The sequence below is a fragment of the Coptis chinensis genome, chromosome 8 (assembly GCF_015680905.1).
Source record: "Coptis chinensis isolate HL-2020 chromosome 8, ASM1568090v1, whole genome shotgun sequence".
NCBI lineage: Eukaryota > Viridiplantae > Streptophyta > Magnoliopsida > Ranunculales > Ranunculaceae > Coptis > Coptis chinensis.
Genome location: NC_141463.1, coordinates 83,696,210 through 83,721,823, shown reverse-complemented (window position 1 = coordinate 83,721,823; position 25,614 = coordinate 83,696,210). Strand labels below are relative to the sequence as shown.

General features: G+C 36.2%; 1 long non-coding RNA gene across 4 annotated transcripts; it reads right to left on the bottom strand.

Moving 5' to 3' along the window:
- Window positions 1-965: 965 nt before the first annotated feature.
- On the bottom strand, window positions 966-16,739 carry LOC147483614 (uncharacterized). 4 transcript variants are annotated; one of them, XR_015205833.1, is made up of 8 exons: window positions 15,887-16,739; window positions 15,130-15,635; window positions 14,284-14,695; window positions 12,487-12,670; window positions 12,382-12,408; window positions 2,912-2,944; window positions 2,566-2,712; window positions 966-1,430 (listed from the first exon to the last, which is right to left on the bottom strand). It is a non-coding gene; the product is annotated as an uncharacterized LOC147483614 (long non-coding RNA). The 4 variants fall into 4 exon arrangements; XR_015205832.1 differs by having other exon boundaries at window positions 14,284-15,214; window positions 15,300-15,635; XR_015205831.1 differs by having other exon boundaries at window positions 14,284-15,635.
- Window positions 16,740-25,614: the final 8,875 nt, after the last annotated feature.

Below are 25,614 nucleotides of genomic sequence, written 5' to 3'. Positions count from 1 at the left end.
CAAAACTAGTCTCTATTTAAAATATTAGTGCACTTGCTACCATTTCAAAACTCTAAATTTCATGAAAAATTGCATATCAGTGTATATAATAAGCGAAATTGTTTTTTTTTAATGAAATAACTTCGAAAACTTGAAAAAAGAGAATGTATGGTCCAAAATGTTTCGGTGCCCACTGAAAACGAAAACGAAAATTTCACAAAATTTTCACAAAATTTTATGAAATTTAGTTCCTTGAGTATAAGACTATAAATACAAGGGAAGGGTTCTAGGGACATAGTTTATCTTAATACGTAAACAAACTCAAAATCGTTAGGACATTTATAAATTTTAGATTAGGCTAATTTTTTGTAGATATGGTATCTCAACTATTCTAAACACTAGCTATTTGGCCCGGCCTATGGCCGGACTTGCTACATAGATAGCTAAAGACTCAAAAGCCTAAAATCCACTTGAATAAATAATATATTTATATTGATAGAACGGGGTGACGTGGCTTCTTGGGATCATTCTCAACTACTCAGTATTAATGACCAATAAAACAACAGAAAAAAAATAAAAAAAAAAATAAACTAACTCCCAAAATAGCATTTCATCTAAAACAAAATCAATCTACCTAGACAAAAAGAGGTATTTTGTGGCTTCAATAAGGTTCTTGTCCAACCATATCTACCCCTAAATCAGCTTTGAGTTTTTACCTCCCTAAATTTTCTATAATCTTCGGCTAGCTGTACATTGCATAATATATGGTATCACTTTAAGCCTTCAAAATCAACAAAACCACACTTAAAATACTCGGATTCGACATTAAAATGATATTTTCACAAATGAAAAAGCCGCAATTGATTTTAATTTAGGTCGGGTAATTGAAGCGTTCAATGAATGGTTTTTAAAACTTGTGATACTGATATCAAAATAATCAAAATATTACAATATTGCAAATACAAATAGCTTTAGAATCACAAAAATCAAATTAAAAAGTTTTGGCCTTAATCCCAAGAAAATTACAAAGTTTATTTTAGTGTGACTGTATGAGTGAAACCAAGTCTATTACATCACATACAAATCCTATGTAGAAGGGAAATTTTGAAATTTAAATTACATATAAGACTACATCATTAGATATCACTTAGTACACCCAAGTATATCCACACATAGATTATTGTTATTTCCCAATATGTTGCACTCTACATACATTTCCACCAGGGATATATCTTGCGGTCAAATTAGCAGTTGCAATTGTAGTTGAGAGCCCGTAAGGCCATGTCCGTTTGTTTGATGACCATGCCTGGAATTGTGATGTCCGTTTGTTTGTGTGCTTAGCGTTGAGTTGATCAGCTTTGGCTAGCGGCTCCATCTTAGTCTCAACTTTTTTTGTTTTTTCTTTGCTCATCCGTTAACTCTTCTTTAGTCCTTCCAACTCCTTTCTCAGCCTGCATGCATTTTTCACATCAACGTAATTAGTAGACCAAAATTTAACTAAACATCCATTATATATTTACAACAAACTATCAAATCGTCTTAAGTGTAGACTTCCTTCTCATATATGCTACTATGAGACGTGAGATGCTCTCACCTTAAGTGCAGCACTTTGAACTTCTTCTAAATTCCAAAAATCATTATGTTTTAATTAAGCTACTCTATAATGAAGAAAACAAATGCACACTTTCTCAGCAGATGAATAATCTAATGGCTAAAAACTTGTTAATTAGCAAAGGGATTAAATATGAAACTCTAGTTACATTCAAATGAGATAGTAAGAATGGGATCAGTAGCGTGTGTGCGAGGAATGTAATTGTTCTAGACAACTTTTCCGGCACAAAGTTTATCAAGAGCTTCCACCACCAAGTTCCTCTTATCAAAATTAAAGCATGTTAGCTCCTAGTTATATAATTATCAACAGGGACTCGGCATACTAAATCAAATAGTGAACTCAAAGCTCACATGATTAATGCCAACAACGTATATATAGTTTGAAGTAGACGCCTGTTCTACATAGTACATATATAATGACACGTACTTATTACGCAATAATGAGAGTACATATACTCCATGTATTAAACATAGCTTGTATTGAAAAAGGATTTTTTTTTTTACATTGTCGACTGAAGTGCTCTAGGACTCTTTTCAGTATGTCGTTTTCTATATATAAGCTTCATCTTATATATATCACCGTACAGTAACATAGAATTATGTCTCTTTTGTTCTACCAATCCACAATTGAAATTTAAAAATAAAAAATAATGTAATTCCTCAAATTCACGCAAATTCTCCATTTAACTTCATCAAGACTATCAATATATATTATCAATATAGATAAATCTCTCCACTAATATATTTATAGCTATCATATTTTATGATCTCAGACAATACTGTGTACTATTGATACAGGGAGTTGTAGTCTACCCTTTTAAGATGCAAATAAATCAGTTTCACTTAAAGGATGATAAAAATGTCATTCTTATATCAATATGTTCATACCTTATGAGGCTGGAGAATCATATAGTAATGGGAATACTAATTAGGAACATACAGTAGATGGTGCTCTAATTTATAATTACAAAGAACCTGATTATCAGCAATGTTCAATACTCTTTCAATCCAATCAAGTAACCATCAGCTGAGTATATCTCATTGTGGTTCCAGCTACACGGCTGCCATAGTCGTTTCCAACTCTCTTTCTAAGGATTTAGGCATGGTTGAGAAGAGTAGAGCCTGATAGCGATCCATTATAAAAAACTGAGTAAAACAATCAATCTAAATGCACCGTTATATACCCCATATGAAGCCTCATAATATATTACAACACTAATTGCTTATTATGTAATTTTTTACTTTTGGAAAGCCATGCTCATGCCATTGTGGACTTCAAGTAGATATTAGCTGAAGATGATAGAGAGCGTTAAAAACTAACCTCATATGGGTGTTAAATGCCAAATAGGGGTACCTGGCATAAAAAGTTAAGACACGCAAACAAATGAAAATAAGAAACGATGTTGATATTAGCTAGTTAAAACTTAAAACTTGCATCAGTATTACATTTTTCCAAGTTTAATTGAGCATTTTATCATCTAGAACGTCAGTACTATAGTAGCTTCAAACGTACTTCATGATAGATACCACTCGACAACCATGCATAAAGACGTATCAAGACGGTGCAATATGATGTGCTTTTTACCACATATTGTATCAAGGTATACTTAAGGCGGCGTTCACGATAGCTTGCCTCTATACATTAAAAATGTAGCTCTTCACCTAATATAGCAAGAAGTAATATGTTCATTACTAACACACTACCCATAAACATTTAGAAAAAACAATGGCGTGGGGAAAAAAAATACACAATAAACAGGAAATTGCACGGTTTAGAAAATAGAGGTTTATGTAATATGACAATTAAACATTAAAATTGTAGATATATTGTTTCGGCAGTAAACTGCTTCAACACAACGAGAGCAATGGTAAAGAACGCACTAAGAAACAGAGGAATTTGATGTTAGGGGGAGATGAAACTGAACCAAACAATGGCTGCCTACGTACCCAAGATCTATTATCTAGGGATCAAGTTTCAACGTAGTTCATTGTTGTCCTGCGTGATGATGACGTAAGAAAATGGAGCAATAGAGTGGCCGAAGTGTAAAAAGAGAGTGTTTTTATGAATTGGTATTTATATAGGTAGAGTAGAAGTCCTTGTAGCTCAAGTATTCTTTTATCTTGAGTAATTGTGATAGAATATAACTGTCGGTGATAATTATCTTTTTGATAAGAAATGAATCGGACATAAATCAACGCATACATTAGTGGCAAGCCATGTGGCTAAGGTTGACCTTAGACACGTGAGTTAATGGGCCCAGACACATTGATCCATGATATTGTTGAAGTGGGCTTTAAATTTGTTGATTAATTGAATAAAATAGAGACCCCTACTAATGGACGTTTGCCACGTAGGTGGGGGTCGAAACACCGCCCCCTCTTTGTCAGGCGAACAAAGTTCACATGGCAAAGAAGAGAAGATAAATCACGGAAAATGTGAAATAAGAAAAGAGTAAGCGGAGTGTATAACAAAGTGTCGTGTGAACGTAAACGATAAGAAAAATGGACAATCGGGAAAAAATCGTGAATTATCGGAAATGAAATAATGTCAAATTAACATATATGAGACGCATTGTAGTTAAAAAATGACTAAAAAATGCACATAAAAAATTTCGAAAGAAATTGATTGTCGAAAACTGTACCGAACGCATTACGTGACCATATACGAAAGTTGATTTCGACGCCGCGTGCCACAGGAATAGCGATATTAGGATTAGACCGATGAAATTATACGTAGGGGCAATATAGTAATAATAGTAATAAAAGGAAGTTAAACACTAATCGGACTCAAAGTGTTCGGATGAGATAAGAATTGAGAGTAGAGATGAAGTTGGAGTTGGAGAAGAATCCCACCAGCACTGGAAAACCCGGTCGTAAACCCTATATAAGTGCTGATGCAGCTCCCGCATATCCCACTCGATGAAAAACAATGACTCTCATCAAACAGAACGGTGCCAAGATTCCAACACTGCTGCATTATAATCATGTGATCCTTCTTCGCGTCGACCACCAGGTACGTCTCTCTCGCTCTTCATCTTTGTTCAGAAGGGTTCAGAACGCAAGTGGAGGGCACAGCGTTGGGCTGGGTTCACAATGTCTCCTCTCCACTAGATAACGCGTGTCGCATATTCCCGAGATTCCTAAGTTCAAAACCACCCACCCAACCAAGAAAAGCTCAGAGGACTTCCCTTAGAAGAGTTACAAACTTGGCGCAGTATGCTGCTGTCGTTTTTTTTTTTTTTTTTTTTTTTTTTTTTTTTTTTGATTTTATGCATGGCCTTTGAAATGTTGAATTTAGGAATCAGCAAGATGTGAGAGGCGAGTACACACAAGCTCCTCATGGAAACAGCAGCGAACATGCGAAAAAGAACCGTCTTTGTCTGCAAAAACACGACTTTGTGGTTGGGAAAGATGGAAGCGTTCATATTCAAAACGGAAAACAACAAACATGATACGGTGCATCAACATCCAAGGACGGGCACCGTAACCGCTTTTATTAATTTGGCCGGGTGCATTCAGAAGTTAAAGTAAGAAACATGATACGGTGAAGCGCCCTCTAAGGAAGGGCACCGTACCTGTGCCCCATTGACCTGGTCCGGTTCATCCTTGTGGACTTAGTGAACCCGGTTTTTGAGCTATCTAACCCGGTTTTCTTGTTTTTTCAGGTAGTAACTATCGTACTATACGGGCGAAAAACACTCGAGAAGAAAACTCGATGACGATCGCAGACTTGGTGAGGTGGAGAGAAGGTGACAGATACAGCGACTACCCGGAACCGCGTCGATGGTCGCTTAAGGAAATAATAAAAAAAATAAAAATAAAAATAAAAAACTAGGACTCGAGAAATTTGAAATGGAGGAAGTATACGAATTTGAAACGAAAGTCGAAGAAAATGAAATAGTAACGGCTTACTCACAATTAAGTTGCGGGAGTGCAATTTAATCAAAGAAATTGAGCAATTATTGAGTTATTTTGAGCTGCGGAAGAAGACGGAGAAAAGTTCGGAGAATATGACAAAGCGGTGGCAAAAATTCGGACAACAGATGAAACGAGGGTATGTCAATTATTTTATTTTTTCCAGTTAAACTTCAAATTTTGGTTAAGTCCGAAAGACTTACTTAAAAAATTTGTATTTGTGTCATGAGTTGAAACGGCGAGAATTACGAGCAAAAGATATTGACGAAAAGTTTGAGCGGAAAGATCACAATGCCGTAGAAAAATAATAATAAAAGTTTTGAATAAAGTTTTCGCTTTAGAAAGTTAACGTAATCACGAATTTTGCCGCATGGAGAAACAACGGGTTATCACGAGCCTCGAAAAGTTTCGCTCGAAAGTTCGGCTTAATGCATTAGAAAAATAATGAATTTGTCAAAAATTTCGGTCGATAAATTTTCAGTAGAAAGATCGTGAGAATGCCTTAGAAAAAAATAATGATAATGCCGAAAATTTTTATTTCGGGAAAATTTTAGGAGAAAGATCGGCACAATGCCATAGAAAAAATAATGACATTGACCGTAAAAATTTTATTTCGGGAAAATTTTTAAGTAGAAAGATCGACACTGATGCTTTAGAAAAATAATGACGCCGACAAAAATTTTTGTTCGGAGAATTTTTCGTCGAAAGATCGGCACAATGCCTTAGAAAAATAATGAAGTTGACAAAAAATTTTGCTTGGAAAATTTTTCATAAAGATCGCACAATGCCGTAGAAAAAATAATGAAGCGGACGAAAAATTTTATTTCGAAAATTTTTTCAGAAAAAGATCGGCACAATGCCTTAGAAAAAATAATGAACCGGACGAAAATTTTAAATTTCGGAAAATTTTTTCAGAAAGATCGCACAATGCCTTAGAAAAATAATGAAGAAAAATTTAAAAATTTCGGAAAATTTTTAAGAGAAAGATCGGCACAATGCCTTAGAAAAAATAATGAAACCGACGAAATTTTTTGTTCGAGAGAATTTTTCGTCGAAAGATCGACACAATGCCTTAGAAAAATAACGATCTTTGATGAAAATTTTCGCCGAAATTTTTTAAGTGAAAATATCGCACAATGCCTTAGAAAAAATAATGAAGCCGGTGAAAATTTTTAATTTCGGAAAATTTTTAAAGAGAAAGATCGGCACAATGCCTTAGAAAAAAATAATGAATTTGGAGAAAGTTTTTCGCAAAAAAATGTGGACGTAATGTGAATTCTCGCCCAGACGGAGAAAGCGGTGGTATTATGAGCAAATTATATTCATAAAAAAGAGTCGATGGAGAAAAGTTTAGTACGCGAGAAAAGGCGCCAATTAATGTCGTAGAAGAATTAAAGAAGGTGAAGTTTAGTTGAGAAAAGCGCACAATGCCTTAGAAAAAAGAATGATCGCGGAAAATAGTTAACCGAAAAGCTTGCCGCGAATGCATATTCGGCAATGGAAAATAGTTAACCGAAAAGCGGAAAATAAAAAGAACCTGGATTGTAAAGGAAAGAATGATAGAGAATGTCGGGGTGACTATTGAAAACCAATGGCTAAAGAAAAGTGTCGTTCACCGTGGATGAACTTCGAAAAAAATACTTTAAGCGGTGCCAATGATTATTTGACGATGAAACAGGTATGTTAGTATTTTTATTTATTAGTTATCGTAAAATTGTGGTTAAGTCTGAAAAACCGGCGAAAAAGATTTGTATTTTGTCGCGGGTTGAAATGGCGTAATTACGAGCAAAATATAGTTACAAAGAGTCGACGGAGAAAAGTTTCGCCATGAGAAAAATGTCAAATAATGTCGTGAGAAGAAATTAAATAATGAAATTTGTCGGGAAAAGTTTAACTTCGGAAAGTTGTACTCGAAAGATCGGCACAAGGCCTTAGAAAAAAAATAAGGAAGATGAAGAAAGGTTTTGCTTTCGGGTGATCGCGGCGCGAATGCCGTAGAAGAAATAAAGAAATCGAAGAAAATTTTTCGAGAAAAATTGATGAAAAATGTCTCTCGAAATATCGGCCCAATGCCTTAGAAGCCGAACGGAAAGTTTCGTTGAGAAAAGCGGCGCAATGCCTTAGAAAAATAATGAATGCGGAAGATAATTAACCGAAAGTGCTAAAAGCGGGTTTAATGCAGATTTCGAAGAAGAAAATGAAGATTTAATTGAGTTTAACCGTAAGATAATTGACGAGAGACAATTGATTAGGTAATTGTGTGAATGTAATACTATAGAGCTAAAACTTCTTTGATGAAAAATAAATAAAAATAAAGTACGCGTTTGTTATTGAATGTTGTTGTTTGATGATAGATAACATACCCGTGGAAAAACGGACAATGTTGTTGATTTATATAATTGAAATGAAATAGAACGAGATGCCCCCACGTAGAGAAAAGCTGATAATGCATACTTAATTTTGCAAAATTAGGCTAAGCGAGCATAAAATCGTTCAAACTTGGGGTCGACAAAGCTAAACGTGGTAACCTCGTCCGATTTTGTCGGAACAATAAGAAACTAACGGCGTAAAAAGCTCAAATCCTTAGGCGAAGTTAAAAGTAGTAACCGGCCGATTTTGTAAAGCGATAGTAATGATTAAAAGCGTTCAAACTTGACCGAAGTTAAAAATAGTAATTCGTCGATTTTTGTCATATCGATAGTAATGATTAAAAGCGTTCAAACTTAGATTTGGGCGGTTAAAAGTAGTAAACCGTCCGATTTTGTCGTAGTGATAGTAATGATTAATGAAGCGTAAAAACATTCAAACGTAAAACCGACGGCTAAATGTGGTAACCGTCCAGATTTTTTCAGAATGATAGTAATGAACTAAGTGGCGTAAAAAAAAACGTTCAAAACGTAAACCGATGAAGCTAAATGTGGTAACTTCACGATTTTTCGTAATAATGATAGTAATGAACTAAGCGTAAAAGCGTTAAAAACGCTCAAAACGAACCGACGGCTAAATGTGGTAACCGTCGGCCGATTTTTAAATAATGATAGTAATGAACTAAGCAAGTGTAAAACGTTCAAACTTAAACCGGACGGCTAAATGTGGTAACTTCGCGGATTTTTCGTAATGATAGTAATGAACTAAGCGGCGTTAAAAGCGTTCAAACTTAGGACCGAATTTAAAAAGAGGACCAAAAAGTGATGTGTCAAACCCTTCGCTTCTAACGGGCGGGCGAGAGATAAGCCAATGAATGGCGCATGGCGACGTCATTTTGGTCTTTGAGTGATAGAAGAGATGCTATCAAATTGTCGAGCAAGACTATGTATCAAAATAAGATAAGCCGGCCATACGCTCATCTCTTGCTTCAAAAGACCCACCAAACCGATTTGCAACAAAAGGAGAATCCGTGTATAACTGGAGCTTTCACTTGTCATCAAACTGTTCTCAAGGCACAAATGGCGACCTCATACTGCGGCAAACCGTTATTTGAAGCGGGCGGCCAAGTCGCCTGATTTCCCAATCTTTTCTCTGCGGGTTTAACAAAAACACATCTAATTCGGACCATTTACTATAGGAGCCATCGGAGTAAACAATCCATAGAGTCGATGGGATTAGGAATGCGCGTTTTCATGTTTGTCTTTGCCCCATTAGCGGCGAGAATGTCTTCCATAGATTTTTCCATCATCGATGAAAAGAAAAAGACTAACGGCTTGAGTTGTAGGCGCGCGGTATATGCCACTAGGGTTGACCGGTTGAAAGACTTGTCAATATAGGAGGGGTGATCAAGTATTTCTTCGGTTATTTGCAATGTCATCTCACAATAAATGTTCCAAGTTGTCGCCCTCAAAGTCCGGAAGAAGGGATGACAACGATCGAAATATTTAGAAATAAATCTATGAAGAGCGGCCCGGCCATTAAGTCGTTGAATTTCCTTCTTATTTTTTTGGTGATGGCATATCAATAACAACGCGTATCGATCGGGGATTAGCCTCGATACCTTTACGAGTCATGAGGTATCCCGAAATTTTCGGAAGAGGCCAAAAGAACATTTGGCGGGATTGAAGTCTCATGTTATACTTGTTAAGCTTATCAAAACAAGTTGAAGATCGGAAAGATGATCACCAAAGATGCTTCGATTTAATGACTATATCATCGATATAAGCCTCCATTATTTTTCCCAATAGATCGAGAAAAAATTGTATTGACAAGCTTTTGGTAGGTTTGCGACATGTTTTCGGACAAAAGGCATAATAGTGTAGCAAAAATGCCTTGGTGGGTGATGAAAGCGGTGAACTCTTGGTCATCCACATTCAAAGATATCCGGTAGTACCACGAAGAAGCATCCATGAAAGATAAGGCGTTGGAAGCTCGAAGTGGCGTTCACGGATTCGAAATTCATGGCAACGGATACGGATGAATCGGACAAGCCGTTAAGGTGCGAGATGAACTTTATGATGAGTGGGAAGTTACATCAAAAGGACTTCGTGCTAAGTGGGGTGAAATCCATTTTATCGGAAGATTTAAAGCAGACCGGGCGCCCCGGTCGAGCCCATGTGGAAAATGACACCTTCCATTACCTCTTTACAAGAGTTAGAGATTTTTAGGCGGTACACTGCGTTGGTCCATGGAGATTATCTTTTCTTTGCGTGTAACCGGCCTATCTAGGTCGATGGTTTGTGCGGGATTGTGGTCTTCCATCTAGTTATACGTGACACCTTCCATCCCCTCGCTTTTGGTCGAACACATGCGGGATGGCGGTTTTCTCAAATTCTGCGAGGTCGACCTTCCTGTCGGTCGGTCCGGTCTAGGATGAAGGTTTTCCTTATACTTTCTTCGGTGGCGCCTTTTTCCCTGCAGGGTCGGACTGTCTAGGATGGCGATTTTTTCGCAAATCTGCAAGGTCGGCGCTTCCTGTCAGTCGGTCGATCGGGATTAAGGTTTTCTTATACTTTCTTCCATGGCCTTCTTCCCCGCAATGGTCGGACACATCTAGGATGGCGATTTTTCCTCAATCTGCGAGGTCGGCCTTCCTGTCGGTCGGTCGATCACGGGATTAAAGGTTTTCCTTATACTTTCTTACGTGGCGCTTTCTTTGAGAGGCATTTGTATCGCCGTTTGCGATAGCAATGGCCGGTCTTGTCGCCGCCGGGAACCTAGTAACAAAAGTGCGTAACTTTTCGTCACGTTGTTGCTTGATGTTTAGAAGTGAGTCGACATCCTTTTTGGCGTCTTGCAATTGTGGCGGAAACGATTAACAAACCGATTTTCTAGTTCATTGAATTGGTGAATTGATCTTGAAGGCAACTCATTAAACCGGTAATGCTTCTCCCTTTAGAGTTGATGGAAAGAGCTTACATATGAGCGGATCATCTCCACCCCATAACACCAACTTATTTTTGAGCGATAGAACATGCAAGCCGGGATCTCCTTCCGGGCTAAATCATAAAGTTCAAAATCGGTTGTTTGAAGTCGGGATGGTGGTAAGCTTCTTGAATGTCGGCGAAAAACTTATCAAATGCACGCCATCATTGACCATCAAGTTTTTCATTTTACATCATTTGACTCTCTATCGTTAAGTTCTTTTGTAATCAACTCTTTCAATTTGTTGTTACGTTAGAGTTAAAGTATTGGATCGAACAAACTGGGGCCCCGGTCGTGCCTTTATGTGGAGAAGGATACCTTCCATTATCTCTTATTGGAGTTAGAGATCTTTGGCGATGCGCGCGATCGACTCCGACCGGTGATTGCCTTTGTCTATCCACGTAACCCTACTGTCTAGGCGGTAGAGTCACCCTGGTAGGGTGGTCGGTATAATTATACAACTTCAATGTTTTGTTGCTTTTTATGCGGGATGCCCGCCTTCCGGTCATGTCGGTTATATATCTCGGATGGCGGTCTTCCCTGAAATTGCTTCTCGAGGTAAATCTTCCATTTGAGATCGGACATGTCTAGGGTAGTAGTTATCCCGCCAATCCGATTCTCCCCATAAATACGGGTAATAGGGTCATTACTCTTAGAGTGCACCGGTCATGACTCGTCGTAAGTCCGCTTCAACCGTATTAGAATTGGCGGTGGCGGAGGCGGTGGTGGTGGCGGTGGCTGCTTTACGGTTGGATGTTGAGAATTGATCTTACCACTAGGAGCAACTTGATTGTTCAACGGTTCTGCGTTGGCCGATTTGAATTTCGAGGGTTGCAATTTCTATTAGCAGGAGGAATATGTTGACTATTTGGTTTGCTTCTTGCGCTTACCATCTTGATTGTTTCACGTGATAATGAATTCTAAAGTCCCCACAGACGGCCAATTATGTTTTGCAAGATGGCTCAACACAACCAGAGAGCAATGGTAAAAACGCACTATTTAAAACGAGAGGAATTTGATGTTAGGGGGAGATGAAACTGAACCAAACAATGGCTGCCTACGTACCCAAGATCTATTATCTAGGGATCAAGTTTCAACGTAGTTCATTGTTGTCCTGCGTGATGACGCATAAGAAAATGGAGCAATAGAGTGGCCGTAGCCGAAAAGAGAGTGTTTTTTATGAATTGGTATTTATATAGGTAGAGTAGAGAGTCCTTGTAGCTCAAGTATTCTTTTATCTTGAGTAATTGTGATAGAATATAACTGTCAACTGATAATTATCTTTTTGATAAGAAATGAATCTGGACATAAATCAACGTACATTAGTGGCAAGCCATGTGGCTAAGGTTTGACCTTTAGACACACGTGAGTTAATGGGCCTGTACATTGATCCATGATATTGCGAAGTGGGCTTTAGCCCTGTTGATTAATTGAATAAAATAGAGACCCCTACTAATGGACGTTTGCCACGTAGGTGGGGGTCGAAACATATATTAAACCTCAAATGACATAAACAATTCTCACCTGTATAGAATCCATTGAAATTTCTCCCTGTAACAAAAAAAAACACGCCATCACATATTCACATCACACAAAACTCTCAACTTAAAACAAAATATCAAAACATACCGAAAGTCTCGAAACTTCTGATTGGACAAAGCTTTCAAAGGGGTAGTATAAAAAATTCTCCTTCCTTTAGCAATCAGAAGCTACTGGGCCGCAGCCTTCTTCGCTATTAATGTCTTTCCACTACTAAATTCCAGGCCGATACTACTACTGATGAACCTCTCAAAAATGTTTCTATTGCCATTTTCTATTTTATACAAAATAATAAAAAAAAAAATGTAATTTAGATAAAGAACGTAAAAATAAAAAATAAAAAGTTTGAAGTACCTGAAATTTGTCTATTCTGAAGTCATAGATAGAAATGAGTTTGTCAATATTAATAATAGCAGCTTCACCAAACTCTTTCACTTCGTTTCGAAGTCTTTCTACTCTTGCCACTTATGTTCCTTGTATCTAGAAGCCGAAATTACTTCTTTACCCTCTTCTTCTTCTTCTTCAAACTCCACATCCTCATATTCTTCGTATTCCTCTGCTGCCTCGTCATCATCTTCTTCTTCGGCATCTGAGAGAGTTTTTTTTTAGTTGAAAATTAGACTTTTGAGAAACGTGGAGTGAAGTAGTCAAGTGGGATTTGTTTTTGTAACATAATAGAGAATGGTTTGAGCCTAGTAACCATTTCTGTTTTGGTGTTGAGAGAGGCTTATTGTTTATCAATCCAGTTTTTTTGTTTTTTTTTTGTGAAGGTCGGGTGGGGTTTTGAGTTTTGACTAAAGGTTTTTTGATCTTTTTCTTTTATTTCATATTGTCACGCGAACAGTTCCAAAAACCGGGCATGAGTTTTTTTTTTTTTTTTTCGCCAAATGATTGGAAAAGTTGAGGTGTCGATCTAAGAGAAAAAATGGGGCTGACGTGTTTCAATGGGAGCATTCTCAACTACTCAGTAAATCAAATTGCAAATATTCAATCAGCTGGTTTCCCTAAACCGAACGGGTCAAATCCGTAATCACCTACCAAAGTCCCGTCCAAATATTCAAGCGTTTTTGCACCCATAAACCAAAGTGGCCGATCGGTAGTGGGCTTCGATACTTTCTTTGGTGCTGCTTTCTTTTTACCGAATCCAAAATGGGTTTGGAATCTACCAGAGTTTTAGATAGTGGTTTCTTGTAAACGGGTGCTCGAGGAACTTACCATGAATCCAGCGATTTACATTTGCTTCCGTTATTCTTCTTTGCGGGTTGGTCGTGACGGTGGCTTCTATTGGACCCGGAGTTGGTCAAGGTACTGCGGCGGGCCAAGCTGTAGAGGGTATCGCGAGACAACCAGAGGTAGAAGGTAAAATAGCTTGAGGCTAATGTGTACCAAGTGTGGCGGTAATAGCAGTAAATAGGAAGTGGTATGGTGATGAAGAGTGGATTTATTGGAGATAGAGGAAGAATAGATAAGCAACTTTTTCAGTTTTTGCCGTGGGTTTTTGTTTGGTGTTTAGGCTTTCCATTTTAAATTGGGGACTGATTTCTCCTAATATTCCTTATTTACCTCCTAATTTCTAGTGAGTAACAAAATGATTTCTAGTGAGTAAAAAAATAACGTGGACACAGTGAGAGAGCTCAAAAGGGGACTGCTATAAAGAAACATGTTGTACAAAAGCATAAAAATTTCTAAATTCTTACTTTTACTGACAAATGGTGCTAGCTAGGTAACAAAATTCAAAACAAATAACTTTACACTCGGGCTTAAAGCTTAAAGCAGATAAATTTAATCTGTGAAAATCAAATTAATAAATTGTCCAAACTTTAGAATATAAACTCAAGGAATCAATTAAATATATATATTTAAAGACCTTGAAGAAATCAATTGTACCTTTCAATCATCTGTTAGTTGCACTTTCTTATATGGGGCAGCCCTCCTATATATTGATTTGTGGAAATAGCCCATCCTACTTCACGTCTCCAATATCTGTTATGTGGTTGTCCTACATACTAAAGTCACTCGCAGTACGTAAGTTGGACTTCTTTCAAAGGGTCCTTCATCTTTGCCATTAAAACCAAAAGGTTCAATCAAAAGAAAAACTGAAATTATTTCCATATAACTAAAGTTTCGGAACTAAATTACGAAAACATGCACCGACCTTTTGCATCAATCTCCCCCTTTTGAGTCAGCCATAACGTCACTGCCATGTGCTATCGACTACTCATCAATATCTTTTGTTTGTCTGATTACTACTTGTTTGCAATCAATATTTTTGAAATTAAGGCTATCAAGAAAATCGAGCCTACATTAAAGAAGCGACTTCTTGTATTGAAATTGTTGGTACTGCACTTGTATTATGTGCAAATATATAACACAATAATGCAAAAACCCACAAAACAAAAAGAATAGGCACAATAGTATTTTCTAAACAAAAAATAATATTTAGTTAATAGCTATAAGCAATATTTGTAGCGCTTAACCATCCCTTCAAGTCTAAAAGCTACATCAAACAATCTTATCCAGTGCCCATATAAAATCAATATTTCATTAACAGTAGTGGGCTCTTCCCTTGCTAGTACATGATAGACCGGGAGGAACGTAAGGCGACAAACACAAAGATCAGAATAGAATGACATTCTTAGGATAGTATTTTGTTTGTTTTGAAGGCATTATGTGAGGAACGAACAATTCAAAAAAAATTAAGAACTCCATTGCACACGATGCTATAATGCTAACCTTCTCTTGCAAGAAGTCCAAAATTTTATTGTTAGTTCCATTTGTACCTCTTTCCCGATATATACTTTCCTTGAGATCCAGGTACCTTTCACAGAAAATCCAATAACAATTTTCTTGTGCAATGCAAAAAGCAATATCAATCTATGTGCAAAAAGGAAAATAAAACAAACCTCTTCTCCCAATGATTTGCACTGAAAAGAAGATGAATTGCACGATCATCCAACTGTGATTTGTTTGCAAGATAAGATGATATCATTTCCCCAACACCCGCCTTTCTGTCAGGAAACCGCCATGACTCAACTGAAAATCCTAGCCCCTCTAAAAAAGAGAGTAATCTATTACACTGTGAGGTCTTCCCACTACGGTCCAAACCTTCTAAAACAACCAAGGCACCCCTTTGGTTATCAATCTGACCGTCTTCCATTCGAATTTGAGTAGAATAAGTCTTCTTTGCAAAGTTCAACTGGAACTTTGAAGGCCTGGTAGCTTTAGTAGTTCCAAATATTCTAGAAATAAAAGAAATCTTTCAGAGACAATAGTTTCAATAGCAATTCGATAGCGGACTGCCTCTCAAATAATTGGAACTAAAGCAAGAAATTTAAAAAAATAATAATAAAAAAAAATGACAATTGCTCATGTACAATGTGATTTTGGAAAGTTGTAAGTCATACAACAACTACCTAGAATCAAATAGAATACATTAAAATAATAGAATAATATGACAGAAAACTCAATTACTGTTTTCCAAGGAACTTACATGCTTTCCAAGGAACTTACTGTTTTCCAGTCTCCAACTTACTTCTTTTCTTAGATGATCACGAACACGGTAAGCATAATGAGCTTCCTCAAGTCCTTCATATTCTGCATAAGATTCTCGCGGGAAAACTCTCCTGGCAATGCTTTCACAAAGCAATGTAGTTTTATCAAAAGTAGAATCTAAAGAAGGACACCGCTTGGAAGCCAAGCTGATCCCGCCGGATCCAGAGTTGAAGTTCTTCATATCAGATACCAAACACTTGAGAGATCTGATTGTGTAGGAAACTGAACTCGGCATCAGAAATATATTTCTCAACTGCTTTCCTTGCCTGTGTGATCCCCTTGGCCTTTCTGATTTCTCTCGCTAGTTCTTCCTGGATCTGCATTCTCTTCATCTCAAGAGCAATTCTCTTCTCTCTGGGTACTCCAGACTCTCTTTGAATCTTGGCATTTGCTTTTCGACATTCTGCTGCTTGCCAGCCCTTGCGTTTCTGTCTAAAATTATCAGGACCTCCGAGAACTTGATAAAGAATTTGCACTAAATCTTTGAAGTAACCGAATTCTGCAAAACTTGTCAGTAACAATATATCATAGGAACCAATATAGGCATTAAAATTTAACACTTTTCAGGTTTCTTTTGTTTAAGAATGGAGATAAGATTTACGAATGGAGATAAGAGGAAGAGAGGTTTTTCTTTTTGACTTTTCTGTTTTGTGGGTTTTTTTTTTTTTACGAACAATTGAAAAAGGGCGTGGATTTGCTTTTGTTTGTGCGGAGGGTGACGTGTCTCTATTAGAGTAAAAAGGGGGCTGACGTGTTTCACTGGGAGCATTCTCAACTACTCAGTATTAATGGTCTTTGATTGTCACAAATAATTAAAAAAATCAAAAAATTCCAAACTTGCAAAATGCAGTTAACAATTTACAAAATTTGGCTAATTATAGACCGTTCATTTTTACCATTTTGGATGCTATATTTGGTAAGTTTAGAAATTTTAATTTTTTTGATTATTTGTGAGAGTGTTTAGAATAGTTAGGAAGTCATATCTACAAAAAATTAGCCTAACCCAAAACTTATAAATGGCCTAACGATTTTGAGTTTGTTTCCGTGTTAAGATAAAATATGTACCCTTAGAACCCTTCCCTAAATACATTACCCATACAGAGAAAATTTGTTCAACTAAATCAATTAAGTTGCATTATTCAAAACTTTTAAATTGGTGAGTTCAAAAACATGATAAGACAAGGGAGGAAACCATCGAGAGAACTAGGATATGCATATCAATTGGAATCAAAACGAATGACAATAATATAATCTGATTCAATTCCCTAATGGGAGCATATATAAAAGCATTTGTACGCAAGATCTTTCTCCAATATTTGGTGCCTAGAACACATGGGCTTCACAATAACCAGCATCACCATCAGCAAGTTTGCTAGGATAGATATCAACTCTTACAACTTTGTATATATCAGTAACAGGATCATGACCAAAGCCCAAAACAAAACTTCGGGTAAAATCAGCTGGTACTTCTTTAACTAAACTAAATGGAACTAAAATATTTTCTTTTATTTGCAGGATTGCACAAGGCTATAAACGTTTCATTGTCTGGTAAACAAACCAATCCATTGCATGAGCCAACTATAAAAGTTGGTGGTGGAAGCGACAAATTGTAATTTATTGCAGCATTAGACGTCTCATATTTTAATGAGTATAATAAGGTGGTAACTGTATTTAACTTTGCCGTGAAGATGAGCCTCGGGCTGTTTTGAATTCCTTGATCAATATGCAATTTAACAAATTGACGGCCAGTGATTAATCTAAGCCAATATATGCATACAGACTTGCATTGCAACAACTGTTTAATTGGTAATCGCAAAAGAATGTCGATCAAGATCTCTTCTGGGAGTGAGACGTTCCATTGTATCTTTCTTGATATAACTCTTTTCCTTTCCATTCTTGAATCTTGCTCCTCTTGTTACTCTTGCATGAGAGTAGATTGATTTCAAGCAAAGCTTTTTATACGTACAATGGCACTCAAATTTTTTTGGGACTCACACAAATTGGCTAACAGCACGTTGATTGAGGTATACCGTATACCCATCAAGCCCAACCCGTATGTGATTAGGAATAATTCACACAAGTTGGATTTATCCAAAACCAAAACAAACAGTACTGGTGACGGTGGGTCGGATGGTTCTTTGTTTCCAATTCAATCAGGAAACAAAGGCAAAGTTCGAGGTTTTTTCAAATCTTTAAATAGGTTATGCTCTATATGCATGTTGCTTAGCGACCTCGTCATAGTATGATTTTTTGAATTACATAGTTATAATCTCTAAAAAAATAATATAAAAACATTAGGACACATTGAATATAATCACTCACAAGGACCGTGAATGAGATTTTCTAAATTATTTTAAATAATTGAAACTAATTCTAATTTCAAAAATGGTTTTTAGATAAATTGTTTAAAAATACCCTGATTAGAATAATCAAGGGAGGTGGTTCTAAAATCATAAAAAAGAGATTACAAATATATAGTATGAATCATGAGATTTTTTCTCCTAAAGATATGAATATAGTGTATGGATTCAATCATTGTTCATATAAAAACCAAAGTTGATTCGGATCCCACATTATTTAGGCTATATGCATGTTCAAGTTTATTCATACCTCAACATGTCATATGCTACTTTGCTATTACATTATTTGGGAGTGACAATCTTTGTTTACGGATGGAAAAAAAAGCTATGGACACATATTTTTATTTATCACTCACAAGGACCGGGTATATAAAAGGTAAGTATACCATTAACACGAAATTAAAAATGGTTTGGGTAGATGAAAGGTCAAGTATACCTTGATACGAAATAATCAACGGCCCGGCCTAACCAAAACGACCCGGTGTATATAGTATGAACAAACGACCCGATGTATATAGTATGAATAATGAGATTGTTTATACTCTCAATAGATATGAACATGAGCTATGGACACTCATTGTTCATATAAAAAACCATTGTTGATTGTCCATACCTATTTGGGGTATGAACAATTACTATTCATACCTCAACATAATGTATGATCAGTAAAAACACCTATTGGAATATGAACAATCATTATTTATACCTCAACATGAGCTGTGAACAATCAATGTTCATATCAAAACATAAAAATGAGTAAAATAAAAATATTTATTTCAAATCCGGCTATTTATGAACAATTATTATTAATAATTATTTAGGGATTATAAAAAATGTTTTTTCATACCTCAACATGAAAATGATGAACAATTATTGTTATTACTTATTTAGAGTATGAACAATCAATGTTTATACCACAACATTAATCCATCTCCAATGAATGAACAATAAAACCACCAATTGGAGTATAAACAATCATTGTTTATATATCAATATATTGTATGAGGTATGCTCACCTATTTGGGTATGAACAATTATTATTCATACATCAATATATTGTATGAGGTACGTTAACTTATTTGAGTATGGACAATCATTGTTTATACATCAGCATAAGGTATGAACACTCATTGTTCATAGCAAAACGAGAAAAAGAGTAAAATTAGAAAATATTATTTCAAATCCGGGCTATTTGTCCTTAAGGGTTATTTTCACTCGAAATTTGTCTTTGAGAGTGATTAAAAAAAATCACTGGTTTTGAGAGCGATTTTCACTTGAAAATGGGTCTTGGGACCAATTTCTTGTTGCCATTATGCCCACTGCCCATTGGACAAAGAGACTCTAAATCTCTAATCTATCTCCAATGAAAGAACAACTAAACCACAACGTCTGAATGTTTAACTAGCTAAGTCAATCTTAGACATTAACAAGTTTGCTAACACCTTATTTACACCCAGGGGGAGATTTTGTCAAAAATATATATAGATATAGTCTATGTTTTTTTTTCGCTAACAACATATCTCATATATTAAAACATCAAGGGTGGGCTTTGGCTTTGTCGAGTTAAGCGAATAAAGTGGAGATTCACTACCAATGGATGATATGCCCATTGAGCTAGCTCCTCCTGTTAATCCACCTAAATTTACAAAAGTTAAGAGGTCTGCAAAGATCCTCTATCAACAACTTAATAGGTTATAGTTTCCAACTATGAGAGTTATGCTCCAAAGGAGATACAACATTTTGAATTACTAACAAACTATTCCCCTCAAACAAAATGGAGTTTCTCTCCTGTACTTCGAGCCAGCTTTGCAGCCACCTCCAAGGCCACCATCTCAGCCTCCTCCGCATCTACTGCTTTGAACCTTTTGATCGCTGCTGCCTTTAGGGTGCCTTATTTGTTATCCTAAGCCAGAGCTCCAGCTGCCTCATCTCCTGTCCCCCTATCAAAAGCAACATCAAACCTTATTAGTATAGTCTCTAATTCAATAACATGAAATAAATCATTATATGGGCTATAGTTATGAGTCATAGTTTGTCATATATGGAAACTATTGTTCCCTACTCCCTGAATATCTCCAAAGGCTTCAAGACATCTCATCCATTGGGTTCTGTTCTTCTGAGTAAACCCTCTCTGTTGCTGGTTATGCCTTCAAACTTTGCCTTGTTCCTTGTCTCCCATATGCCTTGTAGTATAAGAAGAGCTAGACTTCCTTTTTCAGCAATTCTTGGATCTGCCTCCTTAGTCCACTGTACGAGAAGGTCAACCTAATCTCTTATTATGTAGTGTCCCAGCTCATCTAATTCCCCATTTAGACCATTCACACTTGAAGAAAATATGTATAGGGTCCTCTTGCTCCATCCAGCACAGAGGACAAGTGAACTCTCCTTTAATCCCTCTTCTCCTTAGCAATCCCCAGTAGGCAGGATTCCCATGTACAACTTCCATTGGAACAAAAGAGTGTTGGCTGGGACTGGAGCTTTTCATATAGCTTTGATGGTATTAAAGTTGAAAGAGGAGGAATGTTCCATGCCACCATTCCTTACCATTCTTTGATAGGCAGATTTGACAGACAAAATACCATTTCTGGTATCCATCCATCTAATAGTATCTTTCATAGCAAACAGAGGTCTAATCATGACTTGTTTTATAAGATTTCCAATAGTAGATGGGAATAGGTAGTCAATCCTATTTGTGTCCCATCCACTACCATCAACCAAAATAATATCTTTAACTTTGAGAGTTTGAAGGTCTTGTCTCAAAGGAAGGAGATTATTAATAAGGATATAGGTTGATTGTTAAGACTGAGCCAAAGATAGCTCATGACCAGCACATCCTCACCCTTTCCAATACTCCAGATACATCCCTCCAAGACTTTCTGACCAACTTTATGGACCCCTTTCCAAAACCAAGAGGCATATGGAGGAGGGTTCTTTTTAACATCAAACCAGTTCCTACCATATATGGCCCTGAAAATTTTGGCCCATATAGATTTTTTTTACTGTGAGAGCTTTCTAAGAAAGCTTAGCTAGCATAGCTTGATTCATATCTTGTGCTTTTTTTAAGCCTAAGTCACCACTAGTTTTAGGTTTGCATATGCTATCCCACCCAATAGTGTGGATGTTTTTGCTATTTTTTGTGTCATGCTACAAGAAATTCCTGCATGCCTTTTAGATATAGTCTATGTGCTTTGTGCTAATGCACTAAATTAAATAGTACTAGCAAAAGTCACGTGCGCACTGTATAGCCATTGTTTAACTTTCTCACGTGATGAGGAGACCAACCAATAAAGACAAATGGCAAAGTTTAGATATTAAAAAAGAAAATTACAATTATACCCTTAGAATATATGTGAAAAAGACTATTTTATCCCTATTTGTTTGACTTTTCCAAACATAAAGTCTATTATGATTAGAAATTAATTTAAAAAACGGTAAAACTACAATTTTACCCCTACAAAAAGTAAAAAATAAGAGAATGTGAAATTACCAAACTGTCCCTGTGACGTACGTGAAAACGCTATTCATCATACCCCATATTTTTCTATATAGAGATATACTGCCCTAGTGTCATACGGCTATAGGCTAGTTAACTCTCTTATTTTTTAATTTTGTCCATATTTGATTCTTTAATGATGGGCCGGGTCGTTACTTAAACCAAAGCTGAGCGCCTGAGCCAAATAATAATTTGTCGAGTTCCTACTTGTTGGCTTAAAAGAACAACATAACACCCTTCCCTTACCAAAGTGAAAGTGCATTTCATCCCCTTTCTGGAGATATATTAGTTCACTATCGAACTCTAGAGGTTTAAGAGAAATTTAAACTAGTATAAAGGGTTCCTAGATGGAAGAAGACAAAGAAACACTGCAACAACAACATGGCAGCAGATGGAGCAGCTAGGCATGGAGGGTAATGCACCAACTATGACAGTTGATTTAGGCTGATTAATTAGCTCATATCCTTTTAAAAGTATAAATTTAAAAGAAGGAAAATCGATATTTTTATATTTCTATCATTAACTTCCTCTTTGCCAAGATGGGAATTACCTTTATATATAAAGAGTAAAATGATAAAACTAATGATAGTAGTAGAATACTATGACTTTTACCAATTTATTGACGATGGGAATTCACTGTCTATAGATTTATTGACGATGATCACTGTCGTAGTGTCTAGTATATTACTTAGTTTGGCAATGTTTTGAGTTTTTAAACACTTGAAAAGCTGAAAGTGCCATCCAATTTCCAATTAATAACGTTGCGAGCAAATTCGTTAACCCTGTGCTTATCGGGTCATTGCATACAGATTACAGATATCCTGTATCACATGATTTCCCACTTTTCCTTTCAATTAAAATCTCACCATTCCTGAAGGGCTATCAGCTAAGAGAATTTCAACATAAAATGTTCTGATCTCAATGGAGCTCCAACTCATGACCGCAAGGGCGGCAAGGCTTTTGCGCTCTCCAAATACCAGTTAGCTAAACCACATTTTAGTTCATCTTCATCCCCTTCTGAAAAAAAAAACAATAGCATGAATAATACCATCCTAAATTTGGAGAATGCAACTCAAAAAAGCAATTGCCTACAGAGTAAACGGTTATCAGATATCGAACTACTGTATAGTATAATAAATACTGTACATCAACTACTACATCAAGTGCTAAAATGTGAATGATAGCGACACAATTGTCTCAAATATATCCAACTCCATTATTAAAAAAAATGTACCAACAGAAGGTCACATTCTACCCATCAACGCAACTATTTAAGGAAAATAGTAATGTAATAATAGAGATGATAATTGTCATGTCCTTGTTGTCAATGTATTCCATCTTTGGACCAAGCTATGAAATGGACAGTGCTCCGGCACAATGACGTGGACTCCCCAACAAACTTTGAGTACCTGACTCAAAATTATAATATTTTTTTTTCTGGTAAATAACTATAAGATAAATTATAAAATTTGGAGGTGGAAAATGGATTATATTTTACTCGTTGACTAGTTCAGTATAGTGGTTAGCACACGCATGAAAACGTGCATAATTGATAATTCTATTGGTTGTGGTAGGACGAAAAGGGCACTAACTATAAGGCGTCTCTATTATTATTATTATTATTATTATTATTTTTTTTTTTTTTTTTTTTTTTTTTTAAATAGAACTAGTGCGCGCAACCCGTTAGCCATCACGAGGATGAACTGCGAAATAATGTTACCATCATATGAGAATTTATTTGCTCCAAGAATGTCAAATGCTTGACATTTGTAGTAAAAGAACAAACAAATTAGGCTTGTGCCCAAAAAGTGTAAATAAGTTAAAGTTTAATTCAACTGTCGGTGGTGGGTTTAGTCTCAAAAGTCATATCCCATAGTAGTAGGGGAAGCCGTCTTGAGTCGAGGGATTAGGTAGTTGGTTACAACTTACAATCCCACTAAAATCTATCATTGAAAATGAAAAATGTTTAAAAAAAAACAAAAAATTCAACGTATCTTTTAACTACCCCACTCTCTCTTTACTTTGAAAACAAATCTCTTCTCCCATTTCTTTCTCTTGGCTAAAAAATGTGTCCATTGAGACTAATCCTTGTTTTCCTTTCCGCAACTCTAGCAGGTTTTTTCGTTCTCAGAAACTTCAAATCCAAACCAGAAGAAGAACAAGTCAGCCAACCTATTAAGACCATTGACCACAATTCTGACTCTCTCCCTCGATCAAAAAAGGTACAGTGTGACTAAATTTTCACAACTTGGATCTTTTTCTTTCTTGATTTTTAATGATTTTTTTTCTTGTGTTTTTTGGTTATAGATTGTGTCTGGGATTTGTACTGGGTTTTGGGTGTGTGTTGATATGGCAAGTGGGAAGTACTTGTGGAGGAATCTTACGTCAGCAGGAAAGAATGACTCGTGATCATCGTTGCTATATTGTGAGTTTAAATTGTTATGTTGTAATCGTATATTAATAGAAAGAAAAAAGAAGATGGTTTTGAATGTAAAACCATTGTAAAAGTGTTTTTTTTTTCTTTTGTGTTGTTGTTGTTGTTGTTGTTGTGGTTTAATGTTTACTTTGAAAATAAGATAATGAATTGGTTTTCTTGATTGTAGTTTGGAAATTGTCGTGGGGGCGTGAGATTTTCTGGCAAGAATTTAGTTTAATTAGTGCTATGAAGATAGTGATGACATCTTTTTTGTTGTCAAATTAGTTTGATTAGCGTGGAAGTTCTTTAGTTCTATTTATACAAGAAGAAGAACATGGAACAATGGTCTTACATTTTACTGTAATAAGACCTCTGTGTGTGTGTGTGTGACATGTGAGACAGAGCTGGTATTATTTATTTAGGTCGTTGTCACCAACTCTTATGTGAAATAGGCTTAGAACTCTTATAAGTACAATCTGTGTACATGTTCAAAGATGGTGAATCTGGAGACCGTTTCTCCTTGTCTGGGCTTGGAGTGCATAATGGACTGCAGAGACTATTATTCAATTAGTTACAAATTGCACTGACATTATGTTATATTTAAGGCACTTTTGATCACATTAATGCTTCTTTTTAAGTAAACTAAGGCAGTTAGTGAAATAAAAAGGGGACGTGTTGAACAAGTGGTGATGTGACTTCACCATTAGACTCTTAGAGAAGATCTGCACATAAATTTTGAAAAGTAGACCAAAATATGTTCTTAAGTTATTGGGAACAGATAGGTAGAAACTTGAATACATGGAATTGTCTGATTAGGATAGAATGAATGGAAACAGTGGTAAAATCAATTAAGGTCCATACAAGTCCTAGGCAACCTATATAGTTTATGAATGAAAACAGTGTTTCTTTTATTTCTATGTATTACATAACTATTGATTAGGATAGACAAACCGTACTGCTTCCATTTTGTGCTGGAATTTGATCAAAAGTTTCTGTTTGGATAAATTGTCGTTTAAGATTCTTCTAAATATTAACGTAAGTAACTTGAGGGCGGCTATAATGAGAGTTCAATGTTTTCAATTTTTTAGGATTAGGATGGTAAGTGTTATCCATTTGCGTGTATTAGTGAGATGCACAGGATTAATATTTTTGTTCAGTTGTTGTCTTGCTTCCTTTTTCCAAATGGATGAGACTTGTCAAGGGTGTCCGATAAATTTTTTCTTTTTTTACCAGATGAGGCTATAGCTGAGGCATCCTTCTCCATAGAGGTTTGGAAGATGAAGGGATGTTTCATCCCTGTTTCTATAATTGTGGGTGGCGGTTGTGCAAGCACTGCTTGCATAAGGATATCACTATGTTACATGGACACACTATTTTTGAATATAATCTGTGTCGGT